Genomic DNA, 15,740 nt, shown 5'->3' on the forward strand with positions numbered 1-15,740 from the left:
AAGGAAAGGGAGATGCAGGAAGGGCCAATATACAAGCACACTCTAGAAAACTGCTAGGAGACTTTCTATAGATGTTTGTCCACCAGTAATATGAGAGAAGAACAGGAAAACGAAGAGACAAAGGAGCAGGAAGAGAAGAGGAGAAAAGGAGAAAAATGGAATCAGTGTGATTTTTGTTTCATAACCAGCAAGGACAGAAGTTTAGACTAAATCTCTACTCCTGGGGTCATCAAACAACCACAACAACTAATAACAGTACCAACAGTCATTTCCTGGGTTTCTACCATGTGCCAAATAGAATACTAACCTTTCAAAGTAGGTGATGATTATTCTTCCCGTTTTATATGTGAGACTGCAAATGCTATGAAAGATCAAATGACTTGTTGATGTACCTACAGTCCACAAGCAGGAATTTCAGGCTTCAAACCAGGTACATTTTTTTCTGTCTTTTATAAGGAAGGGGTTTGAGTCCTATCCAATGGTTTCTGGAGCCAATGCATCCACACATGCTTGTTTTATTGCATTTCTCAAAGTCCAAGCTGGTATGACACAAAGCTGTGAGAAGGATATCTGTCAGAAAGTCTAATGAAGTTGCCTATTCTCCATCACAGGTAGCAGGGGTCAATAGTAATAGCAAGACCCAGAGTTTTCGGATGTGATTTCTCCCTGGTTTGTTCTCCTGGGACATGCCTGAATAATCTCCAGGTTGTCCAAAACCCCATTACTGAATTTATCAAGTTTCAAAATGCAAAGTTTTTGAAGTTTGTTTATTTATTTTGTGAGAGAGATGTGGGAGAGAGAGAGAGAGAGAGAGAGAGAGAGAGAGAGAGAGAATTCCAAGGAGGCTCCGCACCATCAGCACAGAGCCCAATGCAGGGCTTGAACTCACAATCTGTGAGATCCTGATCTGAGCCAAAACCAAGAATCAGACACTTAACTGACTGAGCCACTCAGAGGCCCCCAAAATGTAAATTTTTAAAGTTAGTTTCAAACAGTTTAAATCGTGACTACTTTGTTTAAAATGCATATGCATTTTTGAGATGCTTGGTGAATTCTAAATGTTAAGATTATATGTATCTGATAGATCAGGAAATATTGCCTCTAATTAGATAGGAAACCTCTTTAGAAATTATATTCTCAGAGCAGAGGACTTCCAGAAGCGTTGGATCATCCAGTGGGTGGGGATCTTGGTGATAGCTCTAAGTTCATGGTTGTCAAAGTGTGGCTCCTGGGCCAACCACATTAGTATCACCTGACATTATTACTTGTTAGAATTGCAAATTCCCTGGCCCCACTCCAGACCTTAGAATGTTTTTTTTTAACAAGTCTTCCATGTGACACTGATGCTGCTCAAATGTGAGAACCATAGGTTTAAGCCCATTTTACCCACACATCTCCAACTTTTGATTTAGGAAAACTCCATCATCATTAACATAGTTTTCACCTCCGTGTGAATCAGGTGCCACACACTATTCTAAGCCCTCTCTGTGAAGCATCCTGTGGAATTAAAAAGAAAACAAAAACAAAAACAAAAAACAGACAACCTGGACAGAAATGTCCAGATTTCACAGATAAGAGAATTGAGTTTTAGGGAAGTTAAGGAGTGTCCCCAAGGTACATAAGTATAAGATACAAGGTGCATGGGCTTATTTAAAGCCTGCATCTATACCCCCACACTGGGGGTAAAACGTCAAGAAGCTCATTTCAAGGTGTATTACTCACTGGTGAAGTGCTGCTTAAAGTCAAGGTTATCACCCTGCTGTACATTAGCATCACCTAGGCAGGGGCGGTTAGAGGGTTTTCCTCAATTTCTTATTATGTTCAATTACATAACACAAAACTTACTATTTTAACTATACTTCAGTGAGGTTAAGTACATTCACAATGTTGTGCAACAATCACCACTATCCATTTCCAGAACTTTTTCATCATCCTCTTTAGAAACTGTACTCATAAATAATAACTCCCTATTCCCCCTCCTTCCCACCCCTAGTAATCTCTATTTTACTTCCTGTCTGTGTGAATTTGCTTATTCTAGGTGCCTCATATATGTGGAATCATGCACTATGTGTTGTTCTTATGCATCTTGCTTATTTCACTTAGCATAATGTTTTCAGGGTTTATCCATGTTGTATTATGTATCAGAATTGAATTCCTTTTTTAAGGTTGAATAATACTCCATTGTATGTATTTACTACATTTGGTACATCCATTCTACTCTTGAAGGATATTTGGGTTGTTTCCACATCTTGGCAATTGGCCATTGTGAATAATGCTATTGTGAACATTGGTTTATAAATATCTGGTTGAAACCTTGCTTCCAATTATCTTAGCAATGAAACTGCTGGATCATATGGTAATTCAATGTTGAACTTTCTGAGGAAGAGTCAAACTGTTTTCCACAGTGGCTGCACCATTTTACAGTAAATGCACCAGTGTTCAAATTTCTCCACAGCCTCTAATTAACTAATTAATTAATTGAAGCCATTCTAATGGATGTGAAGCAGTATCTACCTACAATTTTAATTTGGTAGAATTTACCAGCAAAGCCATATTATTCAGGGCTTTTTGTTGTTGTTGGAAGTTGTTTTTGTTTGTTTGTTCATTTGTTTTTATTACTGGATAAATCTCCTTATTGCTTTAGTCATATATTCTACTTCATGATTCAATATTGGTAAGTTGTGTTTCTGTGAATTTGTACATTTAATATAAGTTATCCAACTTTTTGGTGTACAACTGTACATAGTACTCTCTTATAGTCATTTTCGTTTCTGTAATATTGGTAGCAATGTCCCCACTTTCATTTCTGATTTTAGTAACTTGAATGTTGTCTTTTTATCTTAGTCAATATAACTAAATGTTTGTCAAATTTGTGAATCTCTAACAACCAATTTTTAATTTTATTGATTTTTTTCTATTGTTTTACTATTTCTATTTTATTTCTCTCTCATCTAATCTCTATTATTTCCTTCCTTCTGTTAGTTTTATGTTCTCATTTTCTTTTTCTAGTTCCCTAAGGAGCAAAGTTAGATTATTGATTTAAAATCTTCCTTTATTTTATTTATTTAATTTTTGTTCTTTTATTAAAGTGTAATTAATATACAGTGTTATATTGATTGGTTACAGGTGTACAATATAGTGATTCAACAATTCTCTGCATTACTCAGTGCTCATCACAATGAGTATACTCTAGATGAAGGTGATTATGATCTTCTTTCTTAAATGTATGTCTTCAAAGCTGTAAATTTGTTTTTTAACACTGCTAAGTTTCTATTGTTTTCATTTTAATTTGTCTCTAGATATTTTCTAATTTCCCTTGTGATTTCATCTTTGACCTATTTGTTTAAAAGTTTGTTGTTTTTCGGGGCGCCTGGGTGGCTCAGTCGGTTAAGTGTCCGACTTTGGTTCAGGTCATGATCTCACGGTCCATGGGTTCGAGCCTAGCGTCGGGCTCTGTGCTCACCGCTCAGAGCCTGGAGCCTGCTTCAGATTCTGTGTCTCCCTCTTTCTCTGACCCTCCCCTGTTCATGCTCTGTCTCTCTCTGTCTCAAAAATAAATAAATGTTAAAAAAAAAAAAGTTTGTTGTTTTAGAAGTAGAGAACAGAACAGTGGCTACCAACGGAAGAGGTGAGTGAAATGGGGAGATCCTGGTCACAGGGCACAAAAATGCAGTTATACATGATGAATAAGTCTAGTTAATGTACAGCATGATGACTATAGCTAATACTATAATGTATTCTGCAAATTCTTTGCAAGTTTCAAGTGCTTTCATGACAAAAAAAAAGGAAGAATGGCAACTGTGTGAGGTGATGGACGTATTAATTAGCTTGACTGGAGTAATCATTTTACCATGTGTATGTATATCCAAACATTATGTTGTATACTTTAAATATATGCAATTTTATTTTTTTTTTTATTTTACGACTCATTTTATATTCAACATTTTTATTTTTTAAATTTTTTCTTCTGGTATAATTAACATACAGTGTTGTATTAGTTTCAGATGTACAGTATAAATGATTCAACAATTTTATACCTTTCTCAGTGCTCATCAGGGTGAATGTATTCTTGATCCCCTCGACCTATATCACCCATCGCCCTTACCCATCTCCCCTCTGGCAACCAACAGTTTGTTGTCTGTATTTAAGAGTCTGGGATTTTTTGGTTTGTCTTTTTTTTTTCTCTGTCTGTTCATTTGTTTTGTTTTACAATTTTTATTTTAAAAATAATTGTTCAATTTCTAGAAATTTGTGAATTTTCCAGATTCCTTCTGTGATTGCTATCTAGTTTCATTTATCTGATTGGAAATTTTGTTGGGGAATTTTTTAAGATGTTGATAGTGATATTTATTATTTATATTATTTTAATCTGTTCAAATTTATAAATACCTAACATATGGCTTATCCTGGAGAACACTTATTGTACACTTGAGAAAAAATATGCTTAACATTATTCATTGGGTTGAAAATCGTTATTATTTTTTAAGTTGGCAACATCAATTGCTGGTGAAGATGCAGAGCAACAGAAACTTATTCATTGTGATGGGAGCAACATTGTCAAGCTTTAATGGAGGACAATTTGGCACTTTTTTACAAAGCTAGCTAATGCCTTATCATAAAACCCAGCAATCACAGTACAAAGTATTCACTAAAACTACTTGAAAACATGTCCACACAAAAGTCTGTATATAAATGTTTATAGCAGCATCATTAATAATTCCAAAAACTGGAAGAACCATTATTCAACAGATGAGTGGATAATCCACACACATGGTTCCAACCCTAAATGAATACTAGACAGCAATGAAAAGGAATGAGCTATCCAAAGCCATACAAAGATGTGGACATACATTAAATGTGTGTTGTTAAATGTAACAAGCCAGTCTCTGAAAAAGCTACTTAGTTTATTATTTTATTTATATGACATTCTGGAAAAGGCAAAATTATAGAAGCGGTAAACAGATAAGTCTTTTCCCCATGGTTTGGGGAAAAGAGAGGGTTGACTAGGTGAAGCACAGGGGATTTTTTTAGGACAGTAAAATTATTCTGTATGATGCCATATTGCTAAAAACATAACATTATGTATTTGTCAAAAACCTTAGAATTTTGGAATTCTTGAACTAGAACTTGCAGAACAAGAGTGAAACTTAATGTATGAAAAATGTTACAAAACTCACTCAGGAGGTCAGAGTATCCAAGTATGGAATATAAACTATGACAAAAATAAAAGGCTATTATAAGTGTATGAAATAACCTCACTAGAGGGGGGTGAAAGAAAAATATCCTGACCTAAGCAACTTTGGAAATGAGTAGAGATTGTGAGGTTAAATGCAAAAGACACTGTGCATAAGCCCTGTGCTCTTGTTGATAACATTTTTCACATAAGGGTATAGGTTATCAGGTTTATAGGTTAGTAGTTCTGAAATTTCTATGCATAACTACTGGAATTAGACTATCACACAAATGGATGATGGATGTGGGAGCTCAGTTTGTTACCATTAGTGTAGGAAGTTACAGCAAGAAGAAAAGCCAGTATGAGCCACATGGTGATGGAAACATGAATTTGATCTCTCATTTAGCTTAGGGAAGAAATAAATGGATGCATGTATAAGTATTTTCAGTTATTTATATAAGTGGGCCAGCAGACAGGCATGTATATCCTTGCTCTGCCAACTGAGGCCTAGGAACAAATACATACCAGTAGCAACTTTATGACTAGATCTTGGTTTCTACCAGGAATCTTTGGAGAAATAACATAAATAGATTCTGAAACTGCGGAAGTGAGCCTAGGCCATCTTGAAGTGTCAGAAAGTAAGGAAGTTCTCAATAAAGAAGAAGAAGAAGAAGAAGAAGAAGAAGAAGAAGAAGAAGAAGGAGTGATGGGAATATGTCCAAGGGACCCATGAGCCAACTGAGAAAGCTCCCAATGGTCAAAGCTGGAACAATTTAAGCAAGAATATAAATAAAACAGTACTGGATTTTAACCCAAAGTATAAAACAAATATCCAAGAATCCATGTAGATATAAATAAATGATTGAATAAATAAATAAATTTTTGACAAATCTCTCATTCAAAATATTTCCAAATAATTTATGTAGATACTCCTGCTTAAAGATATGGATATTAATCCCAACCCCTTAAGTGTGGGCTGTAGTGACTTCCTTGACTTCTTTTAGAAGAGTGGTAGTATGCAAAGGGAGGGGAATAAAAAAAAAAAAACTTTACACTGGAGAATCCTGTCAAACACTACCTCATCACTAAAGTCATGTTGCTATAGTACAGTATTTACTCTTGATATGATGTGATGAGAATTGCAATTTGCCTCTGTAATTTTACTCCCAAAATGCATCACTCAGTTTAATCAGGTCCTTCCCATTTGAAGGTCATTCTACAAAATATCTGACCAGTACTCCCCAAAACTGTTAAAGTCATCAAAGATTAGGAAAGGATGAGAAATTTTCACAGAATAGGCACGGAGATATGACAACAAAATGCTACATCCTGAATGAGATTCTGAAACAGAAAAAGGACATTAGGTTAAAGTAGGGAAATCTAAATAACATATGCACTTTAGTTGATAATAACGTATCAGTACTGGTTCACTAATTGTGACTAAGGTACCACTAATATGTGATGTTAATAATGAGGGAAGCTGGGTGCAGGATATAGAATTTTTTTGCAACTTCTCTGTAAATCTAAAACTATCCTAAAGTAAAAGAGCTACTTAACAAATACAACTGTGTGTAATTTTGTCACATCCACAAAATATTTTAGATTTAAATATGGAGGCACATAAAAATATCAGCAAACATAAGAAACCAGGAATACACAGCATTTCCCACGATTTTGGTCTCTCTTCTTCCCCCTTTGTGATTCTGTCAGCAACACCAGCACTGTCTGAGGCAACACTGTGTGTTGTATGCCCGAAACAGGCAGGTGGATTGGTCACAGTTTCTTCATCTGGTCCGGTGCCACTGAAATATATGGCTTTTCATTTTAAATATATCATCCCAGAGCTCCTCAGGTAATTTTGATTATAGCTAAGTCATCGCCTACTTATGGCACAGGTGTGCTGGAGTGAGTTTCCCTGATGATGTGCTGGCAACAACTGGTCCCATAGCTTCTGAGGACGACCTGGATCTGGTCAATTCGGAAGGGGTAGAAGCTCAGGAGAAGATCCCACCCATTAAAGAGAAGTGAAGGATGGATACGGTCCTGACCTCACTATTTAACCTTGCTAGCTCCCCCAAAGGTGGAAGTACAGATGCAGCTCTCAGGAAAGCAGCTGGGCATAGGATGCTCAGTGTTTCTCTCAAATGAGCCTTTTCCAAATGAAGTGATTCTGAGCCCAGTGAAAATCCCCAGGATAGACATAAGATACCATAATATTGTCTTGTCTAAAATACATTTCCTCTTCAATCATTTCTTGAATCTTAATATTGCAAAGGCACTAAGAAAGGATTTCTAGACATAAATGTTTTATCATCAGAATTTTAGGAGAAATACTACAAGTTCAAATTCCTTTGGTGGAATTTGCTAGACCTAAGAAAAAGCTTTAACTCTGTTTCAGCCATTCCTAGCACAGTCTGCTCCTTCTTCTCTCCTTGTTTACGTGTGCCTCTATTATAGCACACTGTCCATCAGATTGTGAGGTTTAGTTTTCAGTGTCCTGAAGACTGATTTGCTCACCTTTGCATTCCCACACCAGGCTCTCAGAGACTGGCTACTGACTGTGTGAAGGCAGCATGGGGGAAGTTCTCTACCTCTCAGGAGCTTGAGCCTGATGCTGAGGGCTGAGAGTTCATTGATCATGACCTGTGGGTTGTCAGACAGCACTACAAGGTGCAAATAGCTTTGCACCAGATTGGGTTCTTCAGTGCATATGCTGTTTTTGGCATTTCTGAAACTACAGCAGAGAAATCTACAGAGCATCTCATTCCAAGAGAAATTGCTACAGGAAGAAACCATATGAAGTTCCCAGGGAAAGGAGACCCCATCAAGCTACAGTCTGGCCATATGAAAAGTCCCTTCTCTCCTCGAGCTTGACAGTTTACCAGAGTTATTGCTAAAGAAGACCATATATCAGGAGGCTGACATTCACCATGTCAGCCTCTTGAGGAATAATTTCTACTCTGCAGCCAAAGAAATGATGCCATTAGCCTTTGCTTGGAGAGAAGACATTTTTAAGGCTTTGCCCAAACTCACAGCTGTGCCATTTTTGAAACTCTGCCCTTTGATTAGCACGTAATCCTCCACCCCATTTGGAACTCTTTCCTTCCATGACTCATTAGGAGGGAAGGAGCCTTCAAGGTGCTTTTTAACCAAACTTTCTATTACTGTCCCCAAGGAGCAGCATGAACACAGAGAGCTGCCTTCCAAAAGGAGGACATCACCCTCCTCTCAGTTTGAAAGTAAAGGCAGGGGATAAGAAGGGAAGGTTTACTGTCATGAACGGCATAATCTAGCATATTGGCCTGCATTTTTTTTTAATCTTGTGTGCCTATTCATAACAAGTTTAGATTTATTAAATCAGATATAACAGTTGATAGCAATGCAAAGTGAACACATTTTTTGGTTTTGAAGAGGCACAGACCTCTCTCTCTCTCTCTCTCTCTGAAGTTTTACATCTCCTTTGACACTCTGTTGTGCTCTTTAAGAAGTAATGGGAAAGAATGTTATCATAACACCGGGGGAATGGTTTCAAAGTAGTGCCTGAAAATTTAGCTGTGCCATTTCCATTAACAGCTATTACAGGCATGTAACTAAACCCCCAAGTGCTGCGATGCAAATTTCCTGCCATGGAGATAGGAATTGGAGAGTGAGTCTGATGATTATCATGTCTATGGAGCAGTGTCTAGGGGGCATGAGCCCTGTGCAGTTGGAAGAATCTTTGATAGCAGCATGTGGGGTTGCTGGCCAGTGAGATGAAGCTTCCTCTTCTGACCCTCAGGAATCCTCCTCAATCAGGACCATTGTCTGTCACCCAAGAAAAAAGAAGAGGAAACACCAGTACTCCAGGGTTCTCTGTCTGAGCTTCTTGGTGTCTCCGTTGAAGGAAATCTCAGAGAACAGCAGCAAGAACGAGGGTCCCAAGGGGTCCACCCATCACAGTTAATGCTTCCAGAGGCAGTGGGGCCTATCTGAGGAGAAAAGTAAGCTAAAACACACTGCAGCCTTAACAACTTTATCAGACTGAATGCTGGCCATGAAACCAAGAATATACTCATCACAGATATTTTCTGTAGCCCCTCAAATAATCTCTGTTCAATAATGGGCCTTCACTTCTCCTTTGAGCTCACTGCTAAATAAAGAAGTCTCTGCATTTAGAATCAGTCTTTCTCCTTTCCTTCAGACCTTGTTAGTAAATACTTTCCCCTTCTTATAGGTTTGCAAAAAGCAAAGAAAGCAATCCCAACTAGCTATTACTTTTACATGAGGGAAATTATCAGTCTTACCAAAAGGATATGCATCACTGCCAGAATCCCCTATGTGTCCCAGGTGGCTCTGGGGTACATGAAGACTTTGTACCTTAGGCTATTTGTGGATAGTTCTTTCTAACATTCAGGTGGTACTTCCCTGGTTGTGGGGCTTCTCTGTAGATATAGCCACCAGGGTGGTCTTCTCTACTCCAGATCCCAATAATTGCTGGGGTTCTGTTATTTCAACTGTATGCCTCAGAGTCTCAATCTTTTATGGGGACAGGGTGACTTTTCCAGAAACCCCCTCCACTCTCTATCTTTTCTCTCTAGCAGTATCCCTTAGGCTAGAAACATTTTCAAGTGAGAAAACTGTCTCAGAAAGTATTTACTGAATGCTGTTGGAATATACTTAATATTCTGATTCTTAGAATTTTGGAACTAAAAAATCCAAGCTATTTCAAATCAAAGTCTTGCATTTAAAAACAACTTATCTCTAGCCTGAGATAAAGAATCTGGAATTTCCAGTCCTGAGGTGACCTTTCATATAATGCTGCTTCTCAGGTAGAACAAGGCAGGTCATAGGTTCATGAGACCTAGAATGTTCACTCCGACCATGACTGAACAGTTGGAGACACAGTAGGTTGTCAGTAACTGAGCAGTTACTGAGCTCTTAGGCTCAAGGTCATTTCTTTGTTTTATGACTCACAATCAATGTCTCATGATCTCATCCCTTTGCCCAGCCCAAGTCCTCCAGATGCCCCATAGACTTTCTCCAAGGAGGAGACAGTTTAACCAGATCTGGTTCTTTCTTATTATTGTTCATTTCATGTGACAGCTTCCTAGACAAACCTTTAGCTAGACTTACCAAGAAAAAAAGAGAGGGGACTCAAATAAATAAAATCGGAATGAAAGTGGTGATGTTAAAACTGATACCACAGAAATACAAAGGATCATAAGAGACTACTATAAATAATCATACATCAACAAATTGGACAACCTAGAAATGGATAAATTCCTACAAACATACAACCTACCAAGACTGAATCATGAAGAAATTAAAAATATGAATAGACTAACTACTAGTATGGAGACTGAGTCAGTAATCAAAAACCTCCCAAGAAACAAAAGTCCATGACAAGATGGACTTCACTGGTGAGTTCTACCAAGCATTCCAAGAATGTTTGATATTAAAACCAATATATCCCAAACTCTTCCAAGAAACAGAAGAGTGGGAAACACTTCCAGACTCATTTTACAAGGCCAGCATTACTTTAATTTTAAACCAGACAAGGACATCATAAGAAAAGAATATTACAGTCCACTATCCTTGATGAACATAGATGTAAAAATTTTAAAGAAGTATTAGCAAAACAAATTCAACATTATATTAAAAGGATTATACAGTATGATACAGTGGGATTTATGCCAAGGCTGCATGGATGGTTCAACATCCACAAATCAATGAGATATAGTACATTAACAAAATGAAGGATAAATATTATATAATCATCTCAATAGATGCAGAAAAAGCATTTGACAATATTCAATACCCATTTGTAATTAAAATTCTGAACAAAAGTACAAATAGAGGGAATTTTGTTCCTCTATATAATATATATAATAAAGTCCATATGTGATAAACTCACAGCTAAAATCATACTCAATGGTGAAAAACTGAAAGATTTTCCTCTAAAATCAGAAACAAAACAAGGATACCTACTGTTGCCATATTTATTCAAAATAGTATTGGAAGTCCTAGCTAGGGCAATAAGACAGTGAAAGAAGTAAAATTCATCTAAATCAGAAAGGAAGAAATAAAACTTGCACTATTTGCAGATGGCACATTATATATCAAAAACTCTAAAGACCTAGGGTGCCTGGGTGGTTCAGTTGGTTGAGCGTCTGACTTTGACTCAGGTCATGATCTCATGGTGCATGAGTTCAAGCCCCACATCAGGCTTTACACTGGCAGCACAGAGACTGCTTGGGATTCTTACTCTTACCTCCCTCTCTGCCCCTCACCCACTTGTACTTCCTCTCTCTCTCTCTCTCAAAATAAATAAACAAACTTAAAAAAAAAGTTAAAAAAGGACCACCTGGGTGGCTCAGTTGGTTAAGTGTCCAGCTTCAGTTCAGATGCTTTGGATTATGTATCTTCCTCTCTCTCTCTCTACCCCTTTTCTGCTCTCACTCTGTCTCTCTCTCTCTCTCTCTCTCTCTCTGTCTGTCTCTCAAAAAATAAACATTTTTTTAAAAAGTTTTAAAAAAACCTCAAACAACAGCCACAACAAACCTGTTAAAGCTAATAAACAAATTTACTAAAGGTCCAGGATACAAAATCAATATACAGAAATTGGTTACATTTCTATGTACTAATAACAAATTATTTACAAAGTAAGTTGCATCAAAATGAATAAAATACCTAGGTATAAATTTAACCAAGGAGGTGAAATCTGTATACTTAAAATTATAATATATTCATAAAATAAATTTAATAAGACACAAATTAATGGAAAGATATTCCTTTTTTTTTCAATATATGAAATTTATTGTCAACTTGGTTTCCATACAACACCCAGTGCTCATCCCAAAAGATGCCCTCCTCAATACCCATCACCCACCCTCCCCTCCCTCCCACCCCCCATCAACCCACAGTTTGTTCTCTGTTTTTAAGAGTCTCTTATGCTTTGGCTCTTTTCCACTCTAACCTCTTTTTTTTTTCCTTCCCCTCCCCCATGGGTTTCTGTTAAGTTTCTCAGTATCCACATAAGAGTGAAACCATATGGTGTCTGTCTTTCTCTGTATGGCTTATTTCACTTAGAACACTCTCCATTTCCATCCATGTTGCTACAAAGGGCCATATTTCATTCTTTCTCATTGCCACGTAGTATTCCATTGTGTATATAAACCACATTTTCTTTATCCATTCATCATTTGATGGACATTTAGGCTCTTTCCATAATTTGGCTATTGTTGAGAGTGCTGCTATAAACATTGGGGTACAAGTGCCCCTATGCATTAGTACTCCTGTATCCCTTGGGTAAATTCCTAGCAGTGCTACTGCTGGGTCATAGGGTAGGTCTATTTTTAATTTTTTGAGGAACCTCCACACTGTTTTCCAGAGTGGCTGCACCAGTTTGCATTCCCACCAACAGTGCAAGAGGGTTCCCGTTTCTCCACATCCTCTCCAGCATCTGTAGTCTCCTGATTTGTTCATTTTGGCCATTCTGACTGGAAAGATATTCCATTCTCACGGACTGTTAAAGTGTCCACATTACCCAATGCTATCTCCATCAAAATTCCAACGGCATTTTTTACAAAAATATAACAATCCTAAAATTTGGAACCACAAAAGACCCTGACTAGCAAAAGCAATTTCGAGAAAGAAGAACAAAGCTGGAAACATTATGTTTCCTGATTTAAAACTATATTACAAAACAATGATAATCAAGACAGTGTGATATTGGCATAAAAATGCACACATACATCAATTGAACAGAATAAATAGCTGGCCCAGAAACAAGCTCATGCATGTATGGTAAATTAAAAGGAGCCAAGAATGTATAATGGGGAAATTATAGTCTCTTCAATAAGTGGTGGTGGAAAAACTAGACATCTGGGCAATCACATGTAAAATAAAGATTGAAAAATAGAACTGGACCACTACTTTACACCATACACAAAAATTAATTCAAAGGGGAATAAGGACTTTAATATAAGACCTGAAACAATGAAATTCCTAGAAGAAAACATAGGTAACTCCTTGATATCAGTTGGTAATGAGTTTTTTTTGGGGGGAGGGTTAGGGGGGTGAGGGATTTAGCACTAAAAACAAAAGCTACAAAAACAAAAACACACAAGTGAGACTGCCTCAAAGTAAAAGCTTCTTCCCAGCAAAGGAAATCATCAATAAAATGAAAATACAATCTACAGACTGAGATAAAATGTTTGTAGATCATACATCTAATAAGAGTTAATATCCAAAATGTATTTTAAAAACCACAATAGAAAAAATATGATTAAAACACGGGCAGAGGATCTGAATAGATATTTTGCAAAGAAGACATACAGATGGCCAGTAGGTACATGAAAAGATGCTCAACATCACTAATCATCAGGTAAATGCAAATAAAGACCACCATAAAATATCACTTCACAGCTGTTGGAATGGTTATTATCAAAAAGACAAAAAATAACAAGTGTTGGTGAGTATGTACAACAAAGGGAACTCTTGTGCTCTGTTGATACAACTGTGAATTGGGCCAGCCAGTATGGAGCAAAATGTAGTTTCTTCAAAAAATTATAATAGAATTACTATATGATCCAGCTATTCCACTTCTGGGTATTTATCCAAAGAAAAGAAAAACACTAACCACAAAGAAACATGAATCCCCATGTCATTACAGCATTATGTATGATAGCCAAGATATAAAGACAAGATAAATGTTCATCAATTGATGAATGGATTAAAAATATGATATATATGTTATATTATTATTCAGCCATAAAAAGAGGAAATCTGCCATTTGCAATAATATGAATGGACATTACAGAGCATTATGCTAAGTGAAATAAGTCAGATAGAAAAAGACAAATACGACATGTCTTCAATTACACATAGATCTAAACACATACACACACACACACACACACACACACACACACAATTCCTAGATACAGAGATAGTGATTTCCAGAAGTCAAGGGTGGGTAGATGGGCAAAATGTGGTAATGTGATAAAGAGGTTCAAACTTCCAGTTGCAAAATAAATAAGATTTTGGGATTTAATGTACAGCATGTTGACTATAGTTAATAATACTGTATTATATAGTTGAAAGTTGCTAAAAGAGTCTCAAAAGTTCTCATCACAAGAAAATAATTTGTAACTATATGGATGAATGTTAACTAGACTTACTGTGGTGATCACTTCACATTATATATAAATATTGAAACATGTACACCTGAAACTAATACAGTGTAGATCAATTTTATCTCAGTAAAATAAAAATTGAATGAGCCAAAGAGATACTATTGAAAACAGAACTCCTTGATGAGTAAGGAAGAAATGTCAGAGTCACAAAATTGAAGAAAAGATTATTTTTAAATGACACCCTTTACACAATGATCAACTGTGATTTAATGCAGACATAGGACAATAAGCTTATGAAGTAGAGAATTGTTTAGCTGAAAATAGGACTTGTAGGAGGTAACTTAGTGATGTACATTCAAGTCCATGAAAGGTTTGAACAGTTCCTACTTACACCACAAACTTGGTCATCCTTCCATGACCCTCTCCTCCTGCCATCTTCCTCATTTCAGTAAATAGTCCACCATTTCCTTATGTCACAAACCTAGGAGTCGCTGTTAATTTTCCCTTTCCTCATTCCTCTCCTTATTCAATCCATTACCAAACATTGTCTTTTTTCTCTGCCAAATATATAATGTTTATTCACTCCTACCCATGCTGGCCAACACTACCCAAGGGTGGCATCAGAGCAGTGGCCTCCTGAATGTTCTTCCTGCCTCCATCCCTGCCCAGCAACAGTCCATTTGCCATGCAGCATAAGGAAAATTCTTTTTAAGACTCTTATTACTAGGTCATATCACTTCCTGATTGTTTTCTAAGAATACGTACTCTTCAGGCACCTGGATGGCTCAGTCAGTTAAGGGTCCAAGTCTTAATCTCGGTTCAGGTCATGATCTCACAGTTCTTGAGTTCGAGCCCCACGTCAGACTCTGCACTGACAGAACAGAGTCTGCTTAAGATTCTCTCTCTCCCTTTCTCTATGCCCCTCCCCTGCTCACACTTTTTCTCTCTCTCCCAAAATAAATAAATAAACTTAAACACACACACACACACACACACACACACACTCTCTCTTCAGTGAAACCTCTTAGTACAGCCCACAAGGAATTGCACTAGCAATATCTTGACACACTGTTCAAGAAAAATTTGCTGAATGAACAAGTAATAAATACAATCAAGAAGGGTTTTTCAGGGAGATTCCCAGGGAGGTAGCCTCAGCAAAGCAATAGTGAAGGAGAGGAGATAAGACAAGAAAGATTATCTATAAGGGGTATATTCTAAGTGGGTTGCAGCTCCAAACAAGCAGTTCTTTGGTCTTTGTGATCAACCTCCAGAAAGGCACATGATGAAACTTGTATTTTCAAGTAATGCATCTGCATTCTGCCCGACCCCACTTCCCAGCTTCCATGCTTCTGGTTGTATCACTTCAAGACAGCCACTGAGGAAGCCAGAATATCCTCAACAATAAGGAAGGAAGGAAGGAAGGAAGGAAGGAAGGAAGGAAGGAAGGAAGG

The sequence above is a fragment of the Panthera uncia genome (genome assembly GCF_023721935.1).
Source record: "Panthera uncia isolate 11264 chromosome C1 unlocalized genomic scaffold, Puncia_PCG_1.0 HiC_scaffold_3, whole genome shotgun sequence".
Lineage (NCBI taxonomy): Eukaryota > Metazoa > Chordata > Mammalia > Carnivora > Felidae > Panthera > Panthera uncia.